This window comes from Papaver somniferum, chromosome 5, assembly GCF_003573695.1.
Source record: "Papaver somniferum cultivar HN1 chromosome 5, ASM357369v1, whole genome shotgun sequence".
NCBI lineage: Eukaryota > Viridiplantae > Streptophyta > Magnoliopsida > Ranunculales > Papaveraceae > Papaver > Papaver somniferum.
In genome coordinates, this window is record NC_039362.1 from 187,719,033 (window position 1) to 187,743,210 (window position 24,178).

General features: G+C 34.9%; 1 long non-coding RNA gene across 1 annotated transcript; it reads left to right on the forward strand.

Moving 5' to 3' along the window:
* Positions 1 to 2,524: 2,524 nt before the first annotated feature.
* Positions 2,525 to 7,774, forward strand: LOC113283986. Its single transcript, XR_003327852.1, has 4 exons — positions 2,525 to 2,746; positions 3,200 to 4,552; positions 5,909 to 6,088; positions 7,414 to 7,774. It is a non-coding gene; the product is annotated as an uncharacterized LOC113283986 (long non-coding RNA).
* The last annotated feature ends 16,404 nt before the right edge of the window (positions 7,775 to 24,178 follow it).

Consider the following 24,178-nt stretch of genomic DNA (forward strand, 5'->3'; position numbering starts at 1 on the left):
AAAATTTTGTCTCAGCAAGATTATAATAATTGTCTCTTCATGGGCCGAGATCCAGAATCTTTTCGAGATTTAAGCCATCTCGGCCGAAATCAACCACATTCGTTGTAGTAGTATTTACTATTTCTTTTCCTCGGTAAGTTGGTTTCATCAAATGGAAAAAGGAAGCATTTTCTAAATATGTTTGCCTCTTTTTAGTTCTAGCTCTCAACAATTTTTCCTAGTTGAAGACTACTGTAACACAAAGTCCTCACCAAGAAACACTCTTTTGGAGGTTCCTTATTATACCACAACTATTCGAAAGAGAACCTTAAAACGCCATCAGTTTCCAGGGTATTATAAGCACTAGTTCAGTATTTCTTATCTTCTCCTTCGGAAATGTGATCAACTGGTTCATAAAAGTTTGTAACAACTACACAACTTTTCCCAATCTGATCCCGTTTCAATTTATGCAGAATTTCAAATCCTAATCTAGAGTTATTTGGAAATAATTTCTATAGCCCCTTATCCATATATTTTTAGTAATGGCTGACCTGACCTTATTTAATTAAAATTAATCTTATTTAATTAGGAAATAATAATTTATTTATTTGTTTATTGTTAATATCTTTTTAGCCAGTTTTCTGCTCTCTTTTTTTTGTTTATTTTTCTTCATCCAAATTGTATAAAAAGTCGTCATGGTTGTAATTCACAGACCATTTTGTCATGGTTCTAATTTACAGACCATTTCGTCATGTTATAAAATTATAGACCATGACGACTCTTACGTAATGAAAAGTCATCATGGTTTACAAATTTATACCATGACAATTTAAAACAATTTTCATGGTTTATAAATTAAAATCGTGAGGACTCTTCATGGTTAATTTCTAATTTAAGATTTAGAAGAGTTTTCATGGTTACAATTTATAACGTTGCTGACTGTGATAGAAATTATACAAATTCATTTATGGTTCAAAATCGGGTTAGCCTCCCAAATTATCAAAAAGAGTAGTCATGGTCGATGAACTTATACCATCATGAAGACATAAAAAAGTCGTTATCGTCTATAAGTTTGAACCCTGAAGAGTTTTCATGGTTAATTTTAGTTTTTAAAATTTAAAAGGGTCATTAAGGTTAAAATTTGGAAGACTATGATGGATATCATACTAGCCAATTTCTGCTTCAAAATTGATAAGAATTATCATGGTTAAAATTTAACACCACGACGAGTTATTATTATTATTTTTGACGTCATGGTCATGATGGATGGACTACGTTGATTGTGAATATGCTTCAAAAGAAAAATGTTGATTACGACTTTTTTTTTATGAAAAAGGTCAAAAAAAAATTGAATCTCTTTTTTTAAATAAAAGAGATTAAATGAATAAAAAATTATTATATTTTAATTAATTAATAAATAAAATAATCAAAATAGATATTTAAATGAAATAACACATATCACAATCCTAGGGATCAGGATAATCTAGACATTTTTTAGCATATCTCTTCCCATGATGAGACTAAAATTAACAGTCCCAGACCCATAACCGCGACGGGGAGAATTTACCAAGGCTGTTAATGGGGGGTGCCAATTTGCTTGGGATGTACCAATCCAAAGATAAATAGTTATTTGGTCTTATATGTAATGTGGTACATCCCAAAGCCATTTGGTACCTTCTATTAGCAATCTTGAAATTTACGGTGTGAAATTCAGCTGGAAAAAGTAAAGCCTCGTGTCTTTTCCGGGAGCCTTGGCCCTTGTAGAAACTATCCAAAAGGTTTTATGTACATATATGGACCCAAAACTGGTAAAAGTCACCGCTGGGATAATACCACCCTTTTCAAGACATCTAACCAACCCTAGGACACCATCACCTTTAGCTTCTGACCATACATTTTATAACCTGTCTAGTCTTTATCTTCTCACTCCGGGTTTAGTTAGTCAATGGAAAAATACTGCAATTCCGTAAATCACGTATCCACCACCTAGTAAACACTTGCCACGATAACTACTAGCCTAGTAGTACCAGGGGTACACTGTGACCAGGGGTATAATTGGGAATTACGTTTAGAGATAAGGCGGTCAGGGTCCGTACCCAGTAACCGTAAATAGTACCGTTTTAATTACCCGACCACATACATTATACAACGTGAATGAACCACAATCGTCGATGTTTACACGTGGCGGATGTACCCACCATCTGTGCGGTACAAATGCATATTACCAAGAAAAAACAGTACTTTTGCAAGATAATATCATCTCCATCCATTTTGTAATCACCAGTTCAGTCTTTTCAAAATATCTTACATCAATGGGTCCGTATGAATCATCAACCGTTGATCAAAAATTGTTACTGCTGTTATTAAAAGGTATCGGCTTATCAACGGTGTATATCATCTTGGTATATCTTTTAGCAGTGTAGTTTTTTCATTTCTTATCCTTAATTCCTTATTAACCTCAGCTGTAAAAATGAAGAAGAGGAAAGATTTCCAGAATTTAAGGACCTGAAGAACACACATGGTCTCACACTCACTCTCACTCCAAACTCATCTTCTTCAATGGGATCTCTCAGTTCTTGAGGGAGATCTCAATGATATTATTTTTATGATTTTTCCTCCTTTTCTGTTTCTCATGATTTGGTGTTTTCTCTCATCTTTTTGATGTGTTTTCATTTTTGTTGATTTTGATTTAGCTTATTGTTTGTTTATTTTAGGGTTTGTTGCTGTTTGTCACATGAACATGCATGTAGATGGAATCTTTCTTTGGGTAAGTCTTTTGAAAGGATTTTATTGTGTGGTGTGTTTCAGCTTCTTGTAAGATCTTAATTTGATTGAATTTTATGTGTTTGAATTTTTTTTCTTGTAGTTATCATGTGGATTAGGGTTTCATTTATCTTTTAGAGATGAAAATTTTAGAGAGGTGATATGATAATAAGCAGTATATATGTGATTTTATGTAATTTGCCTTGGTTTTTCAAAGTACAAACAGTGAAATAAGGTACTGAACATTTAGAGGAATAGAAGTAAACCCTAAACACAAAGGTTAAAATGATGAACTCTTGAAAGCACTCACAAACAAAGTGTAGATGAAGGTGTATATGATAATTCTAATCAAGAAGTTTTTTGTGTTTAGTGTTGATTTTGATGTGGATCTGGTTACTTAATAGTGTTTGTGTGACATATTCATGAAGCATTTTCTTGTTTTTATTTTTTTTTGCAGAGATTTGATGTAATTCGGATAGGATAGTTCTGTGGACTGAAGCTTTGCATGACAACGAGAGAGAGCACGCCTGTCTGCACTCATGAAATGGACATGATTGTGTACAAGAGTGCTTTCTCTCGGTGTCATATGATCTTGTAATCTGCAGAGAATGCAATCTTTATGCAAGTCTTCCTGCTGTCAGTGATGAGCATGAAATAATGGACAATTAATGGAGGGAAGTTCTGAGTTTGTTACTCAACTTTCGACTTGTTATTTAGTGTACCGCCTGTGTTTGAAGTGTACCGCATGTGTTTGATGGTTTGCATATGCACTTCATATATTTTACGTTCATCACTTGGTTCCCACTTACTATAAGTTATTTTTATTTACCGCCCATTTTTTGTCAATCATGTCATTTGTTATTACTTGTTCAAACTTCATGCACAGTTAATTGCTTATATGGGAGAATTGGAGGGAGCTTCGCCCATATCTTTGCTATATATCCTCTAAGCATTGATGTGATAAGAGTTTCTCCCAAGAAAAATGAAGTGTTCCGTTTACCTATCTAAGCTTGCCATGAGCTAATTTAAAGAAGTCATCTTGGTTACTGTCTCTGTGTTCCTGATGTGATAAAGAGGCTACACTAATAACCTTGTAGTCTTTGGTGCTGGCACAAAAGGTTTAACTAGATCTGCATATCCAGAGATGGAGTGTCATGAAAAGAAGTCAGTGTGATGAATATTTTGCTCCTTCTGATGTTGGATAGTCATACATTACGATTTTGTGCGAAACTGTTTTGTGATGGAGGCCTGGCATCATGTTTAATTATTTTCTTTGAACCAAAAGTACTGAATTGATAACTTGAGCATTGATGGAGTCTTGGAAGGTCTTGATTGTGAAATGTGCTCATGTCTGTCTTATGTGTAAACCCCGGTGATTGAGTAGATAAAATAAATAAATAGAGTGCTTATATATCTTGGAATTGCACGAGACAAACTTGCATAGACATTTACTTGAAATTGGAGCTAGGTATCATAGAACAGGATGTAATTGCCCACCCAAAAGTGGATAAAGTTTTCTTCTGATTTCTTTCAATTTTGATCTAAATCTGGTCAGTTATGGAGCACTCATATGATTCTAAAATTAGAGTCAATTTTTTTTTGTTTCTTTTTGCAGGCTGATGAGTTAGCTTTGTTGACTAAAGCTATGATTGACAATGAGAGAGAGCACTTTTGTCTGCAATCATACAAAGGACGTGGTTCCATACAGGAGTGCTCTCTCTTAGTGTCATTCGATCTCGATACAAGTGAAGCATGGAATGCTTAATGCATATCTTCTCTTATTGATAATGAAATGCTGGCAAGAAGTTAGGTTGGTTGTCAGTTCCGATTTAGATAAGTTCTGATATGATAGTTCTGTGCACTGCATCTTTGCATGACAATGAGGGAGAGCACGCTTGTCGGCGCTCATGAAAGGGACATGATTGTATACAAGAGTGTTCTCTCTCGGTGTCATATGATCTTGTAATCTGCAAAGCATGCAATCCTTATGCAAGTCTGCCTGCCCTCACTGACGAGCATGAAATATTGGACAATGGTGGGGATCGAGATCTAAGTTTATCCTCAACTTATGACCTGTTATTTATAGTGTAGGGCATGTATTTGATGCTAATGGCTCATATATGTTATGTTCATCGCTTGGTTACCACTTACTGCTCAATTTTTGTCAATCATCTGTTTTGACTTTGTTCAAACATCATGCATAATTAGTTACATGTATGGTAGTGATCAGAGGGAGTTATGCCCATGGCTTTTCAGTTCTTCCTCTAAGCATTGATGAGAACTCTTTTTTCCCTAGAAAATTTAATGTTTAGTTTACCTACATAAAGTCCTAAACTTGTCCCGAGCCTTGAAAATCGTTTGGCAAATATTTACTGTTGCCCTACATGTGGTAATTTTGAATCCCTCTTCAATATTAACATATCTAATGGTTAACTATACCTATCTGGTTGATGAAAAGTAGACAGTATATTCCTTGACCGTGCATCGTACTACTGATTAAATAAGATCAGTTTTTGTGTTTCTGACATGATTAGGAGGCTACAGTAATAACTATGTAGTATTTGGTGTTGGTACAGAAGGTTTTACTAGATCTGCATACCCAGACACAAAGTACCATAAAAAAATCAGTCACGTCGTCGTGAATATTGTGCACCTTCTAATGTCAGATAGTCACACTATGAAGCATGCACTTAGTATTTCGTTTTTCATATCATCCTTCTAGCTAAAACTTAGCTTGGAGGGCTATCTTTGCATTGATTCAGAGACTTCATGAAATTGTTTTGTATGGAGGCCTCTGCCTTGTAATTGATCTTTCTTTTTAACTAGATATATTTAGAAAAAGTAACTTGAGTATTGACGGAGTCTTAGAAATTGTTGATTGCTATATGTAGTATCACTGTTACTGATGTGTAAACCCTACCCTAGTGCTTGAGTGGGGGGAATAAGAGGGTAAAGAGATTTTATTTCTAGTAAATGCATGAGACAAACTTGCATAGACATTAAATTGGAATTGAAGCTAGGTATCATAGAACCGGATTAAATGCCTATTCAAAAGAGGATAAAGTTTTCTTCTAATTTCCTTCGTTTTTTATGTGAATCTAGTCGGTTATATACCACTCGTATGATTCTAAGTTTATTTTGGTTCCATTTTTGTCTCTTTTTGCAGGGTGATGAGTTAGCTTTGTTGATTAACACTTTGCTTGACAACGAGAGAGAGCACTTTTGTCCGCACTCATACATAGGCCATGGTTGTGTACAAGAGTGCTCTCCCTTGGTGTCATTCGATCTCGATACCAGTGAAGTCTTCTCTCATTGATCATGAAGTGCTGGCAAGAAGGCGGATTAGGTTAGTTCTCAGTTCCGATGTTGGTTTACTTTTAAGTAAATTGAGTTTCTAATACTTCGCTCACTTCTTACAATCGATAAGGTTGTTTTCTATTTGGGGATTTCTTTTTCTTTTATTGATATCCTACTTATATAGATTGGATGAATAATGGGCTCCACCATGAGCCAAATATCAAATGACAATATCTTTTATATATATAGTTGTATACATCAGCAGTGTTGGTGTCAGTCATCATCATTAGTCACTCCGATTCAGAGATAGTCATTAAGGGAACATTCATCCACCTCCTTAGTCATGGACAAAAGGGTGGAGTCGGTCCGCTTCTGTGATAGCTCCACTTCCTGGTCTTGCTTTTGGAATTTTTTTTACTTCACTTGTTGTTCTTGTGCTTGCTTGGAGGGTTAGTGTACATCTTTCCTAGTCCAAAAGCTTTCTTCAGTTCGGAAGATCTGATCCAACATATTTTCCGTATCATCAGCTGTCTCAGCGAGAGTTATTGTTATCATGGTTTTGAGTTGAGGGATTTTTGATCAATTCATGTCCTAATTTTCAACTTGTTTCTCTAATTTGTATTTGGCGCTATATATAAATATATATATATATATAGTTAGTGACAACATCGTAATCACATGTTAGATATACTTAGAAACACTGGATTGATAAATGATGCGACAGTCAGGGACGCTGCCGCCTTTATGATATCTGTAATTGTAACATGGAATCATCTGTTTACAAGTTTTAATTGATTTCTGACGTTGATCTACATCAAGAAACTATCAGCTGATGCAGACAAGACAAAAGTAGGGTTACTCGTCTAATTCACTAGGTTTCAGCAACTCCCCAAGGGATGGGAAATGTTTGTCGAACTTAAAGATACTACTTTCACCAGTATCTACCAATTGAATCCCAGAGAATTTGGTCGGAAGTTAATGGCCAAGTATACATTGTTTTGCTATGAACTAGCTTATGATGAGATCCAAGGGTAAATAGGGAGTCATGGGTTGATTGTTCTTATGGTGGTTCATTATGGTCGCAGACCAATTTTTTTCTCTTCTTACTGTAATTCAATATTAAATCTAGTGAACCTCTTCTCACCAGTATCTTGAAAGTATAAAGTGTGTATCCGTAATCAAAATAGGATGGGGATTAGTATCATCAAAAGAAGGTTATGCATCTTTCATGCTATTATCAGAACATTGTTATGCTGTTATTCATCACCTCATTCTACTTTCTTTTCTAGTTTCCACTTCTTTGTTGTTTTTATGATTTTTTTGGCAGAAGGCTGTTTGTAGTTTTGGGGTTTAACAGGTAAAATTTTGCTGCAGGTTTATATATTGCACAGCGGCACAGTTGGGCTGCTAGAATCATTACTTGGTATTCTGGTGCTGTGAACTGTGAGAGCTGGATTCCCAGAAACTTGCAGATGTTGGAACTTGGAAGTCATATTCGTACTATTTGAATATGGTTTAGATTGTGGGAAAAAAGAATAGCGAACTTGATATGATCAGTGGGAAAAAAGAACGAAAAAGGAACAAAGGGGGTTTAATTTTCTTGATTCATGTAATTTGACATTTCTCTTGGACTCTGTTGGAACTGTGTAAAGACATGGCCTGGCCAATATTTGCCAGTAAAACTCGTCTACTGATAGTCTGATACAATACACAACATTTCTTCAAAATTATTTCCTAGTTTCCTTTTTCTCTGTGGAATGTTGTGAGGAAGTGCAACTTACAAGGTTTTTTTTATCATTGTCTTGGTTGTAAGAGAAAACAGGATGATAGAAGAAGACAAGTCGGAATTCATATGATTTTTAGAATGAGATGCGTAGTTCAACCAGCTGGGCTAAGGAAACTCTAAATAACAGAAAACAAAAACAAGGCCCAAAGCCTACTAACCCAAATACACCTCCCTAGTAAATTTTGGGGTGAGCATGGGCTGCCATCCGCATCCAGTCCATTATCGGACGGGTTTGCATCCAGTGGACGCGTGAATGGATGGATTTGATTCGGATAATCTGATGGATTTGACAAATAAAGGCAAAAAAGAAAAAGAAAAAAAGATGACATTGACATTCCACATCTGTAAAAGAAGAACACCTAGGTCATTTCAGAACGGATAATTAGCCAATATATGCTTAAGCACCACAATATTATGTTATTGTTTTGTCACAAACACAAGATATCACCCTAATAAGACCTCTCCGAGAAAGTTTTCTAGGGAAAAATATTGCACATGGACATAATTAAGACAGATACGGTGGGTTTGGATGTAGAATTTTAAAGGTGGGATTTATGGGTCCATGGGATTTGGTGGAATTACATTTCCTTCGGTATGTTTGGTTGTCCAAGTCTCTGGAATCACGTCTCCCATGGGAATCATTTTTTCAGCAAATCCTCCATGTGGAGTCCGACCCCCCCCCCCCCCCCCCAAGGTTTGCTGGGGAACTTATCAAGGGATTTATGGACCCGCTTTTTTTAACTTTAAATCTCATATATATATATATATATATATATATATATATATATACAATTTTAAGATTCTGAGGGTAATACCAAAACAATATATGGACTTTAAAACAAGATAATTCTATGAATCCTAGGAATTTTAAATGAGTTACCAAACACATGAGGAATTTACATGAATCCTAAACGTGTATATTGAGTTGGCTCAATAGTAGTTAACCGAAGTTAGCCATATGGATACTTTTGTCTTAACCACATTCATCTAACACTTCTAAATCAACTATGATGATCAATCAAACATGAAAGATAAACAAATGAATCTAATTGTGTTTAAAAATAAATAAAAAACAAATGAATCTAATTTTGTTTCAAACAGAGTTGTTCATAGTTCACTATGTCACAGAAATATATATGAACCAATTGAATCAAAATCGGATTAATTCATGAGAATCAATTCATGAACATTAAGCCACGGTTCGCAAAGATTGCATTCCTTAATTCAAAAATATATTTGTTCATCAATATGAAGATATACTTAACCGATTTTAGAACTTTAACTACTAAGTTTGCAAACGGGTACACAAACTATAGCATCCGGACTTTGGTCATGTCCAGCAGTTTGCAAATCGGTATGCATACTGTTGTCCCAGACCTTAAATCAGGTAGAACCGTTCGCATACTGATATGCAAACTTGGTTCCCGGACTTTAACAGTTAAAACCGTTCGCATACTGGTATGCAACCAAGGTTTCCGGACCTGAATCATACCACAACAGTTTGCATACTTGTATGCATACAGACAAAACTCCCATTTCAATCATTGAAACATCCTTAAAAGACGACAATAGCTGTCTCACACAAACTATTAGCTTATAAGTAATTTTCAAGTGATAGAATGATCAATACGAAACTTCTCGAGTCGACATCAAATGATTGTCTCACACAAATCATGTAAGATGTTTCAAGGCGATTTTCACATGATCATCTTTTGACTTATTATTTAGTTTCCAACAAATAAATTATTTCCAACTAAACTCGTCAAGAATTTGATGAACGTAGCTAAAGAAAAAAGCTTCCAACACATATTTCGAGAAATAGATAATCGAGTTAAACTCAGCTCGAAATATCAAACGTGTATAATATAAAAGTCTATATAGCTATACGACTTAGTCTCATTAGGATATAAAATAGAATAGATTTCTGAGTGATTGGTAATTTTTAGTCTCCACATACCTTTTATTGATGAAGTTCCTCCAAGGTCTCCTCAGTAGATTTTCGTCTTCAATCGATGAACGTCGTGAAGTCTAAAGCTCAACTACACATCTTATCCTAATCCGAGACATAACTATAAGTATACTAGAAATCAATACTTATAGTTTTAATCAACTAAACTTCACAAACAAGCTTGAGATAGAAATTCTTGCGAGTTCGACCGAGCAATGCTCTAACAATCTCCTCCTTTGTCAATTTTAGTGACAAAACTATCAATACATATGAGTTCCAAAATAAATAAACTTTGTAGCTTCTCATCTATCATGCTTGATTTCCTTGGTTCTTCAACATTTCTTGAATTCTTCGTCGCTCCAAGTACTCCTCTAAACATGTTTAACTCAGCATCATTGTTGTTGAAGATCCGTAGCTATAACAATAAGAAAACATATGAAAAACATCTGATCTCAATCATTGTTATACAGTGTCATAGTATTATTATACATCATCAAAGTCCAATTGTATCACAACTTTGAAGATAATACTATGGTGATATGTATCACTCCCCCTTAGTCAATATTTCCATCTCACAATGAAAACCACTCCCCCTTACATAATGATCCGTAAACCATACGTATGTAGTGTGAACTACCAAATAATTCTCCCCCTTTTTGTTAATATAAATTGGCAAAGGTACGAAAATTGCGGGATCATACTGAAATTCTCAAAGAAATAATTCATGACTAAAAGAGAACATATCAATTTTGTTTCGATAATTTCACATAGTCGAAACTTAGTGTATTCATCAAGGAGTTTATAAAGATACAAGATAACCCGTACAATATTCCACAACCGCACTCCCCACAAAGATTTGGAAATTAAGAACAAGTTCAATTAAGAACTCTCCCCCATAAAATTTCATTCCCGAAAGAACAACAAGAGCGACCTTACTTTTAACAAGAAAAAAAGATTTCTTTGGACATTAACAAATTACATGAAGCATGAATTTGTATCCAGAAAACTCGAATAAATTAATCACAAGAAGTCCTTATAGATTAATTTAGTTGTAAATGCTCAATATAAGAAAACTTACAGAGCCATACAGTTCACATAGAAGTGGATCAGGGAAAGATCAATACTGCGGAATATTCAAAAGTTCATTCTATATTTTATATCAATATTTGCATAAAGACATAATAGACTTAACTTTTGACATATATGAGATAATCATAGTTCACGGACGTAAACACACATATCCCATAATATATTTTTTTGCAATATATAAAACCAATAAAGATTAATACTGCAAAATCATCTTCCAAATAAATTAGAACTTAAATAAATAAATCTAAAATATTGCAAGATGAAAATCGTTGGCAATAGCTATGTGTAATCACAATATTTGCTATTCAAAACCCTAGTTATCCTCCTTGAACACAAGAATTAATTCTCATAAGAAGTTTCCTAGACATTAAGATTCTTGAAAAATTCTTTATCGTCCCCGAACTCCTTGTCGTCAACAAACATTGGAACATAAGGTTCATGAAGAAAGGAGTCAATTCCAATAAACCTTCTTGATTGATGCCGAACCAGGGCCTTCTGAATTTCAAGAGATCTTAGAACAATAGCCTTTATTTGCTGCATTTCCATCCTTGTCTCTTTCAACTCTTCAAGAACACCAGAAAACTTATGAAGATTTGAGGGGTTAGCCCTTGGTTTCTTCATATTCTTCCCTTTTCTTTTCAAATTTGTAGAGTAATGAGATTTACCTTTTTCCTCCATGATTGATGGCTTAACAATCATCTTTTCCATCAGATGATATGATGCTTGGAGTCTCCATTCAAATACGGGATTGTGAGAGAAATTACACAAAACTAGCTTCACAATCTTTTGACAAAAAGAGTTTTCAAAGAAGGAAAAAAGAATGTAGGGTTACGGAACCTATATACATAGTAAGTAGGATTCATGTACGCACAACTCTCAACCCTAATAAAGGTAGAATTATCGATCTTAACCCTCTTTTAGTAAACCAACAGGGTAAACCTTTTCAATACCATGAAAAGATCAACATAATTCCAAAAAGAAAACAAAAAAAGAAAAAAAAAATATTTTCCTAAAAACCCGATTATGCATGACTCATGTCTCTTTGAATTCGAGTACGAGACAAGATGCACTTTCAACACAATTAGGCTGTGTTGGGGTGAACAATAATCTGTTCGCATGTGATTTTTATATGGAATTCTCAGTTCCCTTTTTCATAGAGCATTTAGACCTAGTTCCTTTATGTAAGGTCTAACTTTTTCTTTTGAAATTAACTTCTTCAGAGATGAGTTGAGTTTACATACCTCAGATGGATTCGACTCCAGAATAATTTTAAGTTTGTTTGCTAATCGACTTGCTCTCCTTTGAAGTTTGTTGACATATCTTATTTTATGTTTGTACTTGAAACAATTTGAGAGTTCATGGCCCTTAAAAGTACAATAAGAACATGTCAATGTGGAGGACAGTTCAGGTACCATAGCTGATCATGCTGCTAAACAAATAGAAGTACCTGAAACATGTGAGATAAAAATTTCAGTAGATAGAGTAAAATCCATTTTATCCTCCAAAGTCGTCGAAGAGGTTTCTGTAGGAAGAATATCAAGATTGATGTACGCATTGCTACAATTATCAAAATTAATATTTTCTCCAAGGAGTGCAACACTTCATTTTTCATCTTCATTTGAATCATAGTGATCATATATTTCATCAAGAGTTGTTGCAAGACCTTTGTTACCAGTGTATATTCTATGATTTGGACACTCATCAGCAAAATGACCGAAAACCTTTACACTTGAAACATTGTGGCATATCTCCATCATCAGTGTCGGCAGTGTCCTTTTTTTAGGAGGGGAACGATCATGAGGTTTAACTGATGATCTGGGTTTATCTCTGGTGAACCGTTTACTTCTCTTCAAAAGAATATCTCCAAACTTTTTTGTGATCAAACAGACTGAATTGTCAGGATCCTCATATGAAGAATCAGTCTCTATAGGATCATCCACAGAGTTGCCAATACTTTTACTTTTATCAAGTAATTTAGTAATCTTTTGTGCTTTGAAAGCAATATCCTTTCCACACTTGAATGTATGCTCATGATCAAAGATCTTTAACTTCCCAACAAAAGTATTTCTGGAAAGTGTATCAAGGTTATTCCCATCAACGTTGGCATGTTTCTTAGGATCGTATCTAGCTGTAAGAGACCTGAGAATTTTCATCACAATGTCCTTTCAGGAATAGTCTTACCCAATGCAAAAGAAGCATTAACAACTTCAAACACTTTGTGATTAAACCAATCAAATGAATCTTCATCAGCCATACAAAGGTCTCCTAATCAGAATTTAGGTTTTGAAGCCTAGCTTCCTTTTCAGAGGTATTCCCTTTAAATACTGTTTTTAAGATATCCCAAGCATCTTTAGACCGGGTTCACGTAGTCACATGGTGCTGAAGATCTAGTGTAATGACATGGATGATAGCATTCAAGCCGTCAGAATTTTGCTTTGCAACAAGAATCTCAACAGGCTCATACTCACCAATATCCTTTGAAACAGTTACATAGTTTACTATAACCATTGGAGGATTATACCCATTAACAACACGAACCCATGATTGAAAATCACGCGCTTGGAGAAAGGAACGCATAACAATTTTCCACCATAAGTAATTCGAGCCATCGAAGACTGGCGGTACGTTTATAGTTATAGCATTTCTGTCCATAGAGTCAGATTGCTACAAATACAAACTTATGAGGTCTTTAATGTGTTTGCCTGCTCTGATACCAATTGAAAAAGCGGGGGTATAATAACCACACCCAATAATTCGTTCGACAATCTGTATGGACTAACTCCAATATAATTTCAAGAGCACCAACTTATAAAGTGAGCTCAATCAAGAAATATATCAAAGAGTTATATCTCAATTTTTCAATACAATCTGCAATCGAACAGATAGAAATCTTTGAGCCCGATTGATGTGAGAAATAACTTGGACGGTACCAAATACCGATGCCCAAGTGTCATTCAATTTATATTAACAACCAAATGTCGGATTTACCAATTGATTGAACTACGCACAACCTGTGATATTTCAATTATATAAACAAATATAATGTGGAAAAGAAATAACACAGATACTAGAAGTTTTGTTAACGAGAAAACCACAAATGCAGAAAAACCTTGGGACCTAGTCCATATTTGAACACCACACTGTATTAAGCCGCTACAGACACTAGCCTACTACAAGTTAACTTCAGACTGGAATGTAGTCGATCCCTAACCAAGTATCACACAAATTAAGGTACAGTGGTATTCCTTACGCCCTCTGGATCCCAGCAGGACTCTACGCACTTGATTCCCTTAGCTGATCTCACCCACAACTAAGAGTTGGTATGATACAAAGTCGAATACTTATAAACAAATCTGTCTCCTGTAGATAAGTCTATTCTGATAGATAATTCTGTCTCCCACAGAAGTATCTATGAAGTTTTTGTTCCGTATTTTGATAAATCAAGGTGAACATGAACTAATTGATAATTCGGTCTTATATTCCCAAAGAACAGCCTAGAAATATCAATCACCTCACAATAACTTAACTATATGGTAGTAAAAGAAGTTATTGTGGAATCACAAAGAATGATACGAATAACTTTGTGATTACTTTTTATATCTTACCTATCGGAAATAAATCTCGAGTTAATCTTAGAGAAGATAGTACTCAATACGATAAAACTAGGAAGATCAGATCATGCAACTACAGATAAAATGGTTCGGTCTGGCTTCACGAATTCTAAATGAAGTCTTCAACTTATAATGGTTTTGGAAAAACCTAGGTTAAAGGAGAATCGAGTCTAGTCGCAACTAGGACACGTGAAAGTATCAGGATTAGGTTTTCCAGTTGCTAGAGTTCTCCCTTATATAATCTTTCAAATCAGAGTGTTCTTTCAATTAAAGCTAAGATAGATAGTAATAAAGCATTAAATATTCACCATTATATGAAAACCTGATTTAAGATTCAAGCTAAGTCTGCTTAAAACCAAAGAAATATCTCTCCACCATTAGATGGTCTTAGCTTGTACACACAAATGAAATATCCTTTCATTTAGATATGGGTAACCGTACCTAAATGTGTATATTGAGTTGACTTAATAGTAGTTAACCGAAGTTATCCATATGAACACATTTGTCTTAACCACATTCATCTAACACTTCTAGATCAACTATGATGATCAATCAAACATGAAAGATAATCAAATGAATCTAATTGTGTTTCAAATAGAGTTGTTCAATTTTTCACTATGTCACAGAAATATAAATGAACCAATTGAATCAAAATCGGATTAATTCATGAACATTAAGCCACGGTTTACAAAGATTGCATTTCTTAACTTATAAATGTATTTGTTCATGAGTATGAAAACATATTTAACCGATTTGAGAACTTTAACCACTAAGTTTGCAAACGGGTACACAGACTATAGCGTCGGACTTTGGTCTTGTCCAGCAGTTTGCAAACCGGTATGCATATTGTTGTCCCAGACCTTAACTCAGGTAGAACCGTTCGCATAATGGTATGCAAACTTGGTTCTCGGACTTAAACAGTTAAAACCTTTCGCATACTGGTAACAAGGTTTCTGGACCTGAATCATACCACAACAGTTTGCATACTGGTATGCATACTGTGTTGTATCCAGACAAAGGTTAATTTGTTCTAAATTCCCATTTCAATCATTGAAACATCCTTAGAAGACGAAAATAGCTGTCTCACACAAACTATTAGCTTATAAGTAATTTTAAAGTGATTGAATGATTAATACGAAACTTTCCGAGTCGACATCAAATGATTCTCTCATACAAACCATGTAAGATGTTTCAAGGCGATTTTCACATGATCATCTTTTGACTTATTGTTTAGTTTCCAACAAATAAACTGTTTCCAACTAAACCCGTCAAGAATATGATGAACATAGATAAAGCAAAAAGCTTCTAACACATATTTCGAGAAATAGATAACCGAGTTAAACTCAACTCGAAATACCAAATGTGTATAATATAAAAGTTTATATAGCTATACGACTTAGTCTCATTAGGAGTATGAATATAATAGACTTCTGAGTGGTAGATAAGTTTTTATCTCCATATACCTTTTGTTGATGAAGTTCCTCCAAGCTCTACTCAGTATATCTTCGTCTTCAATCGATGAACACCGTGAAGTCTAAAGCTCAACTACACATTCTATCGTAATCCGAGACATAGCTATAAGTAGACTAGAAATCAAGACTTATAATTTTGATCAACGAAACTTGACAATTAATCTTGAGATAACAACACTTGCGAGTTCGACCCAACAATGCTTTAACACAACCCTTCCAACTCCAGAAACAACAAAGCGATCTGCAACCCCTACAACCCCCTCATGCACCTCGAACCGCCCAAATATGGGATGCACTGCATACAATCTCCATATGTCATCGTCAGATCTTTTATCCGCTTAGTTAGAGGTTTCTGGGGACGTTTTTCCTCATTTTATCCTATGGGTGCCTTTCCTTTATCATCGCATGCCCATCGAGATCCTTTGGTTTCCTTTCATTTTCAGGACCACCATCACAATCACTACCATCGCTATCACCACAACAATGACCATCAACACTACCACTACTGTCATCATCACCATTTTCGCTACCACTTTCAACCTAATAGTACATGCACTGAATCTCAAATGGATTAATTACTTGTATCATAAACTACATGAACATGTAGATTAATTACCTCTGGTAGAGTTTCAATCGGATTGCTATTTAGAAAAGATGAGAAACTCCGAATGAACCTTCCCGTCTTGTAATCATCTCAATGTTTACAACAAAATTATGTTGAAGATCCTCCGCATGCCAATTGAAGTTGTACTCGATGTTTTAAGAACCGGACCGGTCTAACAGGCAAACCGACGACCCAGTAGAAAAAGTGGGCTGGTTCACTGCTGACCCAATAAATTACATAAAAATCGCTAACCCATATGAACCGGATGGTCCACCCAGTGAACCATATAACTCATCTAGGTTTTTATCCGGTTCACCCGGTTGCTTCCTTATCAAAATTTTAATTTTTAATATTTTTTGTTGGAAAATATATTTCAGTTTTGCAAACATGGTTGATTTATAACCTTTACAAGAAAGATGGTTTATTTGAAGGACAATGGGAAACCACTGTGAAGAAGAAGAAGAAACAAAAATAAATAAATAAATAGATGAGGTTTAACATGATCAAATGATGTAGTTTCAAAACAAAAATTATAAAAAAAATTCTTATGATGCTCTAATATCATTATTATTACTACCGATAGTATTGGAAATAGCAAATAAAAAAGGAAAAGAATATCTATTGTAAAATTGCGGCATCAATCAGATCGGAGGATTGTGAATCTCTTCTAAAATTTTAATTCATAACTCACATAAATTGCAAAATTAGAAAAGAGTAATCATTGTAGAACAATCCATTTAATATAATCAGACCTATATTTGATTCAATTACTATAATTTGAATCCCCACATTAATTTTACATATTTGTATTTAAAAAATCACTAATCATAAACCGTATGTATGAAGTTGTATAAGACAGACTCTATGAAAGAAAATAAGAAATAAGTTTTTAGAGAAGAGGAAAGGACCAAGGGGAGTAATGATTTTCTTATCCTTTTTTTTTCTCAGTTTTATCTTACACCGTATTTAAGAATAGGATTAGCTAATCTAGCTTCTACTATATAGTTTGACCCAGTGAACCCCAGTTAAACCGCTGGTTAAACCAGTTAACCCTAACCCACTAATTTTACTGGACGCCCGTTACGATTCTTAAAACATTGTAATTATAATCAGGAGATTCACACCTTTGTGGGAAAGCAATTTAATACGAAAATCTCTGAATAGCATGTTCAAACGGATACCAATAGATTTGTGGCTCTGAATCAATTTCTGGCAAAGAATTCTCCTCAAACGAATACCAATAAATCACATCATACCAAATGCTAGGAACACAACTCAGTGCAGTAAACAACATCTTTTCTCTCGTAAAAGAACTCAACATATTCAGGATCACATCCTCAACAATATGTTTTACCATATTGAGGATAATGTTAATATTTAACCTTCCATCTTTGCTGACCAGAGAGGGGACTTTGGAATTGTCAGGAAAATCTGCAGTCTACAAGATCCAGAGACACTTTATCATTACACTTCTCTAACTGGTACAAATTTTGTAGGCAACACCATTGAGACTAGAGGACATCCAGAACACCATGAAGAATGAATAGAAATAAGAGGAGAAAATCTAGCGTTCAACTGGGTTAAAGAACTGTAGCATACTAATGATGTATGTAATTCAAGCTGAATCTATGAAGATCCTTGTCAGATTTACTATGCTATATCAAAATGTTATCTATGGGGAGATTTCGCTCCAGTTACCATCAAAGAAGTAGAAGAGATAATGAAGACGGAGAAAACAAAAACAATATCATCACTTTTGTTTTTTGTTTTTTTTACTTTGAAAAAGAGGCACACCTCAAATATATTGATCACAAGCTATTACAGGACTGACTCTAGGATTCCAACAGTTACAAGATTTTCCAAAGATTCAAACGGGTTACAAAGAAAATCAAACCACTTAAAGGGCTAGAACTAAGGAGAGCCACATCCCTTCCCTATCCCTCATATGTATGGAAGGGATAGCACAAGGAAGTCAAGCTCACTATGATGCCCTTTCATCCCTTCCCTACACGAAACGGCTACTGAGTAGCCGTGTGAATAGTGCCAAACGGCTACTGAGTTGCCGTATTTTTTTCCCCAGTTTTTTTTCCAATAAGAATATATTTGTTTAGGTAAAAAAGATATTTTAGAGTAAAAATCGATATATAATAGGTAAAAAGAAGATATAGTAGGTAATAAAAACAGTTTTAGTAAAAAAAAAAGAGTGAAAAAGGAAAATTTTAGGGTAAAACTTTAAAAACCAGATACGGAAACTCAATAGCCGTGTAAAAATATACGGTTACTGAGTAGCCGTATCAATGGTAATACGGCTACTCAGTATCCATAAAGCGTAAATTTAAACGGCTACTGAGTAGCCGTGTGATTTCCCTTCCCTACTAGTGGGATCAGATGTGATCCTCCATGTAGGGAAAGGGGGTGATATCCCTACTCATGTAGGGATTCGGGAGACCATAGTAGATGGTTTTTGATCGTTTTGAGGGATAAGGAAGGGATAGAGTGCACCATAGTGCTATCTCTAACACCATAGTCCCAATACCCAATCCGACAACATAATCCTACCATTCCTGACCAATTCCAAACTAAAAATACAAGTTTAAATGGTATTGGATGTAAAAGTAGCACATCCAAACCATATAACAAATCTAACATAAATAAAGATGTTAGGAATAAATCCAATCATTTCTCAAGAGTTTTTTCTAAATCACAACAAAATAGGTGACATTGGTAAAAGAGGATCCATAAATCCAACCAAACACCATTAATTTCATAGTAACAGTAACATAAGTAATAAGTATAACCTAAATCGGTTAACAACTAGATGAATTGGTCTAGATCGGTGTGGATCGGTGTCGAAATCGGTCTTGGTGTCTTGGGTGCCTTTGTAAAATTTTGTATCAATGTATTTAGTACCTTGGTAAAAACTTTTAGCAGTGTCTTTGGGTGTCTTGTTGTTGTCGAAGTGTAAGCACGAATCAGACTCATGTTTCTTAATGTTGCTATTAAGAAACTTGAGGTTGTAGTAGACTCTTTAGATGTGAAGAACTTTAGCTGTTTGATTGAAAAATCTACAAAACCCTAAGAAGGAAATCGAAAAATATCTCAACCTAACTGGAATCCACTTAAGACCAAAAGAATCTCAGAAGATTTGAATTTGCAACAACGAAAATTAAGAATCCAAAAAGCTAATGACAGAAAGCAGGTGCTGAAATCAACTAACCTAAACTAAAACCCAAATCTAAGAAAAGACTAAAACCCTAAATTTTTGCTTGAAATCAGATATTCGAACCAGCAAAAAGATAGATCAACCCACAAATAAAGGAAATCAGCAAGAAAATAATTTTTGCTTGAAACCCTAACTTTTGTTTTATTTAATCTCAATACTATCCGCAGAACTCAGAATCATTAAGAACAATAATCATATGACTGGTGCCTACCACTAATCCCAGTTTGTACTTACCTAAGGATTGTCTAAATTTTTATTAAAAAAAAAAGAATATGTGGAAAAAGTAAAAAAAATTGGCTTGTACACGCTAATCTTCTCACTCAAGTTGGGAGTCTTGGGACCTCGTATGGAATAAGATTTTGCGGAAAGTGATACACCCACCGACATTTCTCCCAAGTAAAATCCAGATAGAGAATCGTGTGATTCTGGAAATTCTTCTCTACATTGGGATTATAACTGGTGTTATGGTGGGTCCCTCTATTCTTTCAGTTCGGATTATTTATCGGGAGAAGTCATAGGTAAAGGTAGCATTTTCCAAGAATCATGTTATAGGGGCTGTTGAATTTATTAGAGGGGCTGCTACAATACGATAAAATGGGTCATTATATGTTAATTTCAAAAACCCCTTATCTTAAATTTTTTATAATGACTAATCAACCTTTATATAGTTAGTGTGTATAATCTAATTCAAATTAACTAATGATGATTCATTAATTTTTATTATATTTATAAAAAAGCAAAATCAGGTTAAATTGGATTATTTTATTTTAGAGGGAAAAAAGTGGACAGGAGAAAAATAAAAACTTTAATGATTTATTTCAAAAACCTAGATTTTGATTTACTAAACCAAAATGAATGATTTCAGTGGAAAATTGGAGGCGGGTGAATCTCTATATGATAAAAAAAACCATATTTTACAGATATCCCGCGAAGGAGATCCTATTATGGATGATCTCTTAGCTCCAATGTCCATTTCATGGTAATTTATGGTCGGAATTAACTATAGAAGCCAACCGTAGGATCCATTTACCGTTGAAATTAACCACAAAAACCAACAGTAGGGGAAATTTACGGTTAGTATCTGATGAACATCCAACCGTAATTGGTTAAAATTGGGAAAAATCCAATCATAAACCAGTTACAGCGGGGTTGTTATCTTACGAGATGAACCATAAATAAGTTACGGTTTGTTTGTCGGTGGCTAGTATCCAAGCGTAACTATTTATGGTTGATAACATTTAAGTCAAAGCCAACCGTAAGAGCAAGGGCTATGGGTAGTGTCACTCTTTGATTTGAAGGAGTGAACTACCAATTTGGTCTAAGTAAATGCTGCTATGGGTAGTTTTTACCCAACTTCCACCCTCAACACGTTCATACACTCGTTCATGTGAACGAGCGGTTGGTAGTGCAACATTAGACGGGGGACTGTCCCCCGTTTGAAAAAATAAAACTTTTTTGCGTTGGCCGGGGGACGGTCCCCTGTCTGTATTGTTTTTTGCTGTCTTACGGGGGATTGTCCCCCGTATATGCTCGACTTCAATTTTTAAAAGGATAAATTTTCCCTCTAATTATTATTTTACTATTTTTGAAATTTTTGTATAAACGGGGGATGATTACCCGTTTAGTGTCTCCTTTCATTTTTGGCCATAGTAGCTTCACCCTTTCTATTGGACGAGTACTCTTTCATATGAGAGAGTTAGTCTCCATTTGGAGATTATCCATAGCCCATGTCAAACTCAAAAACTTAAATTATTTCCGTTCAGGATTTTTACGGTTGGTATTGTTAAAATCGAGACCAACCGTAAATATTTTTACGGTTACAAAATGAACCATAATTGGATATTCCAAATAGTTTTTTAGGATTTACGGTTGGTAGTTCTTCAATCACCAACCGTAACACCTTCAGAAATCATAGTTACGGTTGGTTAACTAAGAATTACCAATCGTAGCTACATCTGCAATCCTAACGTAAGTCATATGCCACTTGATCTTTCTGACGGCCTAGGGTGAAATTGAAATTGGTGTTCTTCAACAGTTTTAGGATGTTGAAGGATTGGTGGATTTTGTTGATTATCGTCATTGCAACCATTTCAGTTTTTTGATTTTAGTTTTTTTTTTTAAGATTTAAGTATATTTGATGATGATTATAAAAAAAAATGATTTTGATTTCGTTATTTTTAATATTAGGTTCGAATAGATAGGAGGGTGACTTAGTCCTTTCAAAAATGGAAGGGTAACCTAGACCTTTTAACTTGACAGTAAAACACCCCCAACCAATTTGGTAAACATTACTATCATGATGAAGTCCCTCCAATGGGATCATCATCCCATTAACAGGATTCTTTTCCAAGATTTTCTTGAGAGAAGCACTAACATTCTCTTAAAAACCATGCCTGAATCTTTTTTTGCTCTCCTATGGAGCTGATCTGAGCAGACCAAACACCTCTATTCTCTCTAATATCTCTTGATCGATCTGTTATATATTGTTAATTTAGTTTTAGTCACCATTTCGGGGTTTTTTCGATCCTGATTTTGTTGCTTATCTTCATGATTTTTCTTCTTGGATTTGTGCCTGGTAGATCATATATGGTTTATGACACACCACAAGAAATAATTCATACTGTGTTACCTTCTTCTTCGGTGCGAATCTGCAAGCAAAATGAGGAAACAACTAAATCGGTGTTACCTTCGGCATCTCCTCCGTCTATGCTCTAGATCTTGGGGTTTTTCTCTCCTCATGTCTGTTTTTATGCAACTGATTTACATAGCTTAGGTTTAGTTTTAGTTTCAGTTCTTTTTAATCTGTTAGGTTATAATCTCATGGGGTTATGGTTTGCTGTGATTTTTTCATATTTGGATTGGGATTGATTATGTAACGGTGTTCTTCAAATTGGGTTTAGATTTGATTAATGTTTGCTACAAGATCGGTGATAATAATTTCCGGCAATTTCTAGACATCCGACATTTATTCCGGCTAGTTTTGTGTTTAGTAGCTCATGAAACTGATCACATTTTGTATTTTAGCTTTTTTTTATTTATCTTCGGAGGAATATCACCCACAACAATACGAATACCAACATCAACAATCCAAGTTGCATCAAATATCCAAGTTGCGGAATCAAAGTAAGAAACGAGAACAACACCAACCCATGAAATAAAATCAAAGACAGACACAATTAGATTAGGATCAGCTTCTACAATTGTTACTATAGCTTCAAAGCCGAGACAACCCGATTCGTTCCGCTTCAGACACTTAAAGACCTATTCAGATTACCGCTGTTACTTGAGACACCTAGGATGCCATTGCTAATTTGTACACTTTGGATACTATTTGGCTAATATTATTGTTAGTTGGGTCATTGCTACCCTGATTGCTTTAGGCAATCTAAACTTAAAAAACTACGGTTCATGTTATTTACATGTTCTAAGGAACATTGGGTTGGACTCGATCTAGTCATTGCTTTGTGCTTTGATACATATTGGTTTTATTATCAAAATCAGTTTGGCCCGAAATGTTCGGTTCTCTTCTTTGGGGGAGAGAAGAAGGTCCTCTGAAACTGTTGTTAGTTATGAAAGGATAAATTTGATAGGAAAGAATTGGTGGAGCTATTACAACTTATATGAATTTCTTATGATCTTGAAAAATCTCCGTAAAGTTTCCGATTTTCTTAATCGGCTTTATCATTATATATTATGAGGTTAGTCTCTTTTTCGGAAAAAAAATCGCTTAAATGAAGCGTGAAAAGTGAACCAAGAGCCAAAGAGGGGGCAACTTCCTCACAAGGAAATAGCTAACTAACCCACTCCACTGGTCCTTGATGTGACAAATGTTTCAAAATAACCCAAAACCCAATGCCTTCTTCATTTTTCCTAGAAGTGAGCATGGGCCGGTATGGACCGGTTTTTACCTCATCCGCATCCAATCCAATTTACTACGGATTTCAAATTTGGCATCCGCATCCAATCCACATCCAACGGATTTGCATCCAATGGATGCACGGATGAACAGATTGGGTGCGGATAATCCAATGGATTTGTGTAAGTTAAAATTTATAATAAAAAAATAAATCATATGTAGATGACTTCATATAGAACCTACACATTTTATACATGTATATAAATATAGAAGTGCCATGGAGAACACTCCAAGCAAACACCCTAAAATTCCAAAACTATCTAGATATTTTTTAGAAACTATATAAATGCGCTTAATCTAACAAATATGAATGTCCAACGGATTTTTAAGGTTGCATCCGGACTCAATCCATTATTCGTTTGATTTCAAAAATCTCATCCGCATCCAACCCATTAACGAACGGTCCGGACATCCATCCGCAAAAATACGGTTGGTCCCGGTTGAATCCGCGGGTAAAATGCTCACCCCTAATTTTGCCTTCCAGAAAAAA